Consider the following 9011-nt stretch of genomic DNA (forward strand, 5'->3'; position numbering starts at 1 on the left):
TACTTCAGCTACTTTATCTCATCTACCAAATCTACCCTTGTTTGTTAATTATGTTCAAAATTCTTATCTAATTAAACAATATAATATTTTCTATTTAACGATTTTTAGTTTCTCTTTTCTCCCTTTCTAATGACTTTCACATCTTCTCCATACTCCTCATATAATATATTTCACATTTTATATTAATTTGATTTAAAAATAAATATTGTTATTTTTATACCTAACAATTTTAAACTAATTAAATCATAGATTCTATTTCTTTTTTGAATGAAAGGATATAAGGGCAAAATTGTCAAATTAAACTTATTAAGCATTCAACTATAAATATTTATCAAACAGTATAAATAGGTTTAACATTAAAATTCAGACATTCATATATTTTTTTCAGTGCTTAAAATTCAACAAATTTATTGTTTCAGTATTCAGATTTCAGAATTCAGATTCAGTTTTATCAAACGGAACCTTATTTTGTTTGGCCCAAAATTGAATTGTAATTTATGTAAAGAAAATTAAATTTGTATTACTTAGAATATTTACAAGGTTTTTTTTTATTACAAACATCACCAAACAACCATTTTAAAATTGTCTATTAAATCATGTTTGGAAAAAGCATATCAACAAAGTTAATTATAAAACACAAACAATTCTATTTTACACAAATATCGAATACAAGGTTAGCATTTTTACTTTTAATGATGTTTTTGGTTCTATTTTCGTTTAGAATATAGATCCAATTGTGGTTTATAAAAGCACAATCATAGATCCCGGATTCATACCCACGCATGACAAAGTAACTATCTAAATTAGCGTCAGAGCAAGAAATTAGTCTATTTAGGTGCCGAGGTTGTTTACTTTTTACTCTTTTTGTGTCGAATTAAATCTTTATTTGGTAGTTTTTGGTCAGGCCCATAATTTTAGGTATATGCTTTCAAGAATTTGTGGTTTCAATTAAATGAAAAAAAAAACGTTGGAACAAAGACTATCATATGTCAAAAACGATAGAATGTCAAAGTTGTTAAAAAATTACATCAAATGTCAATTTGGTAAACTTTTGATATGACTGCGAAAGAAGTTAACAAAGATATGTAATATGACTATTTCTGCTGCTCATAAAATGCTTGGGTAATGTCAACAAATAAGCTAAAGTAGTTACTGATTACGCTTTGCTTTGGATAGCGATAGATATTATGCAACTAAAGTATGGAAGAACCATAAAAACTTTTAAGCAAATTTTAAGTGCAATAAGATTATTTTAATATTAATTTTCTAGCCAATTAGTCAAAAAGAAAAATACAGAACAACTAAATTATATTAAATTAGCCTATTAGAAAAACTTTTAATACAACAAATGATTATTGAGTTAAAATGCCAAATCTATAACATATGAAATAATCAAATAAATGTGGTCCTATCAGGTAAAAAGTTCCCATGTTTTGGTTTTTACCTCTTATTTTTAGAAGCCTTATTTCATCATAAAGATCTTACCATCCTCAATGAAGTTTCTTGTCTACCATATATGTTAATCAGGTGAAGTGACTGTCTATATTTATCAAATTACTCCCTATGAGAACTAATTCTTCTTTAATACATCTTGAATCTAATGGAATGCACTTTAAGATTATGTATAAAGAATTACAAGGAAAATGTATCAACATCTTCAAACAAACCCCAGAATTTTCTAAAGAATGGACAATGTAGTTTGTCTCAGTTAATCACACTACATTTGGGTTAAGACATGCCAATGTCCTATTTCTAAATAATTTTTTTTTTAAAAAAAGAACAATGGGTTTAATTTTCATCTTTAATGCTTTAATTTGTCTCTAAAGTTAGTTTCACGCCATATTTCAATCATATTTCATAATTCTATTCGGAATGTTATCATCATTTTTCCCTTTAAAAGTATAGAGCTCCTGATGATCTTATATTATCTACAAGCATCTAAACATAAAGTTTAGTACTATAGCTCAAATTATCAGGATTTTTTCAAAATGAAAATGCAAATTATCTTATTTGTTTGAAGACATTATTTGTCCGCTGTTTGAATTAAACTGATGGGACATGACTGAATTATTACTCTTTTTTTTCCTTAACGTGCATGTGGTTCTTCTCATTTGTTTCCCCCTTTTTATGTTTCGTTTTCTTGTGTTCATTTTATTACTAAAAAGGGAACTTGTGAGGATCAAATTTTTGCTTCAATGAGGTGAATGCATTTTCTGCCAACTTTATGCTAAGAAACATAACAGAACATCGCAATGAATTATAACAGTTTAGTCCTTGGAAGTTTTGACACTTTCTCTTATTTTTTTGGCTCCCACATATTTTCTTCTTTTATTAGTTGTCATTTGTTGGCCAATTTGACAATTGATGGACCAGAAATGTCGTGTGTATGTCCAAACTGACAGGCTTATTTTGGCATTTTATCTTGTAGAAGAGACTAAGGTCCAAATTTTATTTCGATTAAAATAAAGCAAAAAAAAAAAAAAGTCCAGAGTGGCCTCTAGGCTTCCAAACATATTTAAAGAAAGAAATTTCCGTGCTATTCAAAATTATAAAATTGGCCAAAGCGAGGGTTCTTCAAAATTGAAAGGTACGACGACTAAAATGTAATTTCCTTTTATCATCTACCTTTGTTAAAAAGAAAAAAAATTCGTCTGATTCTTAAAACCTCAACTTTTTGTTAAATTTTTTCCTACTTTGTTAGAAATTTTTTTTTTCAGTTATAGCTCTTTTAATATGTGTGGCAAAATGAGCTCCAACTTTCTCCACAAATTAGAATCTATTTTACTTTAGTGCTTCAACTTCAATTAATGAAGATAAAATACAAGTCCTTTCAATTTTTCCGTAATTCAACTAACTAACATTAGCAGAGAATGCAAATGTTTTCCGGCAAAGAATTTCATGTGAATTCGAATAAAATCAAGAGATACAATAGTTTGATTTCAATATATTTCTTTTGTCATCCTTTTTTTTTTTCCGGATACACGACTCATATACTCAGTAAGAAAATTACTTCTTGATGTCTTATTGTAATTTGGCAGAAAATTATCTCCACTAAGGGTCTGTTTGGTTGGAAGTAAAATATTTTCCGTGGAAGTAATTTTTCATGAAAATCATTTCCCTTTCATCATTTTCAGATGTTTGGTTAGCTTATTGAAAATATTTTTTACTTCATTTTTCTAGTGTTTGTTTAACTTTTGAAATATTTTTACTTTTATCTCTATCTTTACTTTCTACACATTATAACTACATACTTCTTCCCATGCAAAATAAAAAAATTTATCTCATTGTTTAACTTTAAAAAATTTTGGAGAAATGTATATATGAATAAAAAATATCTCCTTAAGCAATAAACAAATTGTTGACCATTTAGTGTCAAATATCAATCACATGCAATGCTTATTGTAACATATATCTTGCACTCTCACTGTTGAAAGTTTCTCTAGAAAAGAATGTTCCTATTATACATAATTAATTTCTAGCATAGGATGAGTAGGATGACGTTTTTTTTTTATTTTGAATATACTAAAGGGAGGGTTGGGTTAGGTTGGGTTGGGTGGTACGGGGGAGGGAGTGTAAGGAAGAAGTTTTAGGTTCGAGTCCTCCTGTTTACACTAAAAAAAAAAAAGAATATACTACAAGATATTTTCAGTAAGTTTGGAACATACTACAGGCGAGATGCATGCATTTCGAAAAACAACTTCAGTAAGTTTGGAAGGGAAGTTGTTTTCCATAAGATGAGTGAAAATATTTTACATAGAAAAATATTTTCAGTAACTTTTGTGCAACCAAATACGGAAAATTAGGAAAATATTTTTCTGGAAAATATTTTCATCCGAAATAAACGGACCTAAAATAGGGTTCAAACTTCAATCCAGTTATTTCTTAACGGAAGATCAAATTCGAATGCGACCTGAAATCCATTATTGCCGAGTCTGCCGACCTAACACATGAAAACACAGAAAGCAAAAGAATGAAAAGGACCATACGAGGCTGTCTTGTCATATCCCAAACAAGAGGGGTCCTTTCAAACCAACCAAGTCAAAATCCCCTCGTGTGTAAGGGGCCGGTACAGCTCACACGTGAAGGCCCTTTTTTTTTTGTTACTCACTGATTTTAGCACTAGATTCGGAGTATCTACAATTATCAGTCACGAATTTAGAGTAAATTATTAGCAATACAGTACTCCCTCCGTCCCATTTTATTAGTTTTGATTTTTTTTTTCACACAAATTAAGAAAGTGTAATTAATTTGGTTGGAAACATAAATTTAGATTACTAATTTTCTAAAATACCCTTATGCTAATCACGAAGAGTGCCAATTAATATCAGTTACAGCTAATGTGTTAGTACTGGAAAAGCTCAATGTATTCAATGTAGTGGATTAATATTTAATAATAATGTATTAATAACAAGATATTTAATAAGAGTATTTTAGACAATTTGAAAGATTACTACATTTCTTAATAGGAAAGTGGACTAAAATTTGGGACAGACGAAAAAGGAAAACAAAACTATCAAAGTGGGACGGAGGGGGTACATCAACAACAAATGTGTATATTTAAACAAGAAATATAAAGCAATAACATAAATTTCAGAGTCATTGTCCAGATACACATGCCATCGTGTGCATTAATTCTTTGATGTATAAATCTATGCTGTTGGATTGGGACCTTATCCACATATAGATAACAACAGGCATAAATGATTTACCCCAGACAATCCTAGTTTTTTTAATAATTTTTTTCCCATTAACTCTTTGATGTGTAAATAGATGCTGTTGGATTAGGACCTTATCCACGTATGGATAACACATAAATGATTTACCAAAATAATCCTAGTACTTTTCTTTGAAATAAAAATTTTTCTGGTAGAAAAGGGGTGGGATTTAAAAAGTGGAGAAAGGGAAGGGGGATTTAAACTTAGAAATTCTAATTCATAAAATCTTGACCTTAACTACTGAATCAGGATCTCTCCTACATTGTTTGGGAGGCAAAAATTATTTCAATGATATTGGCACATAAGACAATTTAGGAAAAAAAATACAATTTAGCTATTATAGCAACTGGAGCTGGAAAATCATAATTAAACACAACTAAAGCTAGTTTATTATAGCTATTAAAGCTTTTTAGCAGTTTTTGTTGCTTCTTAGTTTAACTTTTATCAATAATTTAGGTTTTTGCTTTTTGTAGTGAATCGTCAAGATTGGATTTTGGATAGATTTGGTTCAAATGGCATTTTGGCCATTGTAATAGTGATTTATTTATTTATGAAATGGCTTCTCTTACTCCCTCTCCATTATTTTCTATTTTTCTTTGCTTTCCTTCACCAATGGCAATTACACAATGGGATGTAATATCCATGTTATATACTCTAATATGTTGACACTATCCTCATTAACCTTTCACAATTATACCCCTAATTAAGTTCAATTCTTGGAAAGGACACATGTCAATGCATCAAAGTGTGTAACATGAGTGTACATAATAGTGTGTAATAGAAGGCCCATAACTCTCACCATAAGGTCCACCTATCATCAATTAGAGCTCAAGGAAGTATGACGATTGGTAGCATCTAGCAAATGGTGAAACAAAAATAAGTGAAAAAGTGCCAACATCTTAAGAAAATCTAGACAAAAAAATATTGAAAATTTATGAAGAATTGATAAGAAAATTTTGGAAAAAATGGAAAGAAAGCACATCTGCAAACAATGAAAATGATAAGGGAAAAAGAGTGGAGGTTAGTCAAAGTTATTATGAGTTAATACTTACTTTTGGTAATCTTCAAATTTATTATAAGTAATATTGAATAAGGGCAATATGGAAACTTGGAAAAAAAATTAGAAATTACAATTGGTTAATGTCAGCTGGTTTCCACTATTTGCACGTTGAAATGGATTTTCAAGTATTGTTGAACATGATGATTGCCAACGGAAGAGTGCCTTGGAAGCTATGGAAGACTATCTCGCGCATCAAAACTTTAGCGTTGGGCCGCCAGGTTACCTTTACGCACACCTATAGAGAAGCAAATGCAGTTGCAAATGCCTTTGCAAATCTAGCAAGCTCCACGCATATTTGTCAAAGTTTTTCTACTTCTCAATTGCCAAAGCATATAAAGAGGTTAGCCCGCCTAGATGCCTAGATAGGATACAGATGTCTTATGTACGCTTGACTTAGGTTTGCGTCGAGGTTATTATGTTACTGGCAGAATGTCAGCATCATCCGACGTACGCTGATGGAATTTTGAATAAAATTTGGAGTGGCGCCCATCCTAGTATATGGGGTTAGCCAAAAAAAAAAAATTAGAAATTAACTCTTGACCCTTCTGCTTATGCTTCAACTATGATAATTGTAGATGTTGCAAGTGCTCACTTTCGTAACAGATTTTAAATGTTAACTACTTGGGGAAAAAAGGCAATTCAATATACATACATACATAATGTATGTATGTGAGGCGGTATATACTGCATGCAAACCAATGTATGTATATATGTATGTATGTGAGGTGGTATACACTGCATGCATACCACGTGGCCACTAAAACTATCTCAGCTCGATATAAATTGTGCTGATCTCGAACCCAAACTGTGGGGGGTAGGAAAAGGTTTTAACTTCCTAAAAATAAGGGTGATATTAGTTGGTTATTGATAATGACTATATTTATCTTAAAAAGATGGGAAATCATCATCTGAACCAATGTCTATCCAACCAAATTAGATGGAGGTAATTTTTATGGCTTTATCACATTATCTCTTAATCTCTTTATCACTCTCTCGCATGAAAACCTATATGTAAAGATACATAACACACAGAGAAGGGATTCTTTTTCCTTAAGTAAAAACTCACTTGAGTCTTGCAGTGACCTTAGGGACTTGACTCTGAGGCTTCTCACAAATTGGTCTCTTTTTTGTAGGTTTCTTAGAGAGTTCTACCTTCATGTGACTGAACTCCCTCCTTACTTGTCTAGTTCAACTTGATGGAAGGGAATACTACTTAGGCAATTAGCACTGTCTATGGGAAACTCAATGAAATAATTTCCTTATAGCAAAGGCACACTCTAAGAAAACTGCTGGTAATATCAATCAAAGTGATCTCGAAGAACATCATAATGACTCTGGACAAACTCTAGGTGACAATGATGGTTAGATTCTAGAAGAGAAGAAAGAGCAAATTCTGAAATGTGTATCAGACAATCTTCCTTTATTTGAGGATATTGTTTGCCAGATAAAAGAAAAAGGCAAGATGGAAGAGTTGTAAAATTCAAAAGTTGTGATAAAGAGGAAAGAAGGGCAAGCTTTGTCCTCTGATAATAGCTCAACGATAATCATCCCCCTAAAAGTAAACAAGCACATTCTCCTCTTAGGGATCACATTTCTATCTCAGATGTTGATCAGCACTGTTCTCATCTCTCTCATGGCTGATCAATAAAAAATGCCATAAGCCTAGGGATCTAGTTCGAGACGAACTTGATCTGATCCTATGACTAAATCAATATGAAGATCTTTACACAGTTTCTTCTTTGTTAAGGAAATTGAAAAATATCCTCTACCAAAAAGATTCAAATTTTCAACTTTAGATATGTATAGTGCATCCAAAGAATGCATCCAAAGATCCAGAGGATCATCCATTCTTGTTTCTTACCCATATGTGACAATAAACTATTGCAAATAAGATTCGTTGCAAAACCTTTCCTATGTTTTTGAAGGGAAAACTAGGGTTTGATTCCAAGGACTTCCAAGACTAGTCAGGCCTTTTCCTGAACTAGCTAGGCAATTTGCATCACAATTCATCTCTTTCAAAGTCTACTCCAAGAATGCAACACATTTAATGGCGACAAAGTATAGGCATGATGAGTCCCTTAGGAATTATATGACTCGTTTTGATAACAAGAGTCTCCAAGTTTGAGATAAAGAAAAGAAGGTGGTGATGGCAGCATTTATAAATGGCTTAAGAATTAGTGAGCTACATTATAAACTTGCTGAGAAACCACTTAGGACATTGGAAGAGCTACTGAATAGAGTTTACGCTACTACTAATGCAGAAAAGGCTTCTCATTTTAAACGAGGATCCAAAAGTGGCCATGAGGATAAGCAAAGAAAGAATGGAAATGTTGATCCTTAAGATGAGCAGACTAGGAAGAACGTTTTCGAACTGTTTTTCAAGAGGAAGAGTTTGTCCCAAGAAAAGGATAGCACCAAGATCTTAAACCTTGGCAGTGATGGAGGCAGAAGGTGTTAGAAGAAGGTCTCCTAAGATGTCTGATTTTAGAAATAAGAGGAATAAAAACCTCTGTCGTGCTTTCCATAGAGATATTGACCATGATACTAAGAAGTGCAAGGATATAAAAAAGGAAATAGAGGAGTTGATTAAGCGAAGATACTTGGAATAGTTCATTCAAAAAAACCAAGCCTCCCAAAGAGAAAGAATGGATTATCTTTCGAACAATTGAGATAACAGAATAGGAAACAATGGATAAGATCAGCAAAGACCACCATGATATCGTTCACCAAATCATGACTCACAAAACCTGGCTAGTTTCATCAATATAATACCTAGAGGACCACTAGTGGGGACAATCATTCAGTCTGGTAAAACAACCGAACTCCACTAGAAGAGGATAATTCTACCAAACGATTGAAAGCAAATCAAATAAGGTCCTGAGGATTCTGTTCCATTGATATCGAACAATCATGAGACAACTATCATAAATATAATCACTAATAATTTTAAGGTAAAGAATGTATTCATAAATCTTGGAAGCACAGTGGATATGTTATATTATAAAACCTTCAAGGACCTTAAGCTTTAATCTAGTTAGGACACCATTGGTGGGATTTGCTAGCCTTTCTATAAAATTTGAAGGGATGATTACTCTAATGGTGACTGTTGGAAAAGTGCCTAAATGCTGAACTGCCCTAATTAATTTTGTGGTTGTTGAAGAACCTTTGTCATACAACAATTTGCTCGTCCCACTTGTTCTCAATGCTTTAAAAGCCATCACCTCAGCTTTGTATTA

The sequence above is a fragment of the Coffea arabica genome, chromosome 2c (genome assembly GCF_036785885.1).
Source record: "Coffea arabica cultivar ET-39 chromosome 2c, Coffea Arabica ET-39 HiFi, whole genome shotgun sequence".
Classification (NCBI taxonomy): Eukaryota; Viridiplantae; Streptophyta; class Magnoliopsida; order Gentianales; family Rubiaceae; genus Coffea; species Coffea arabica.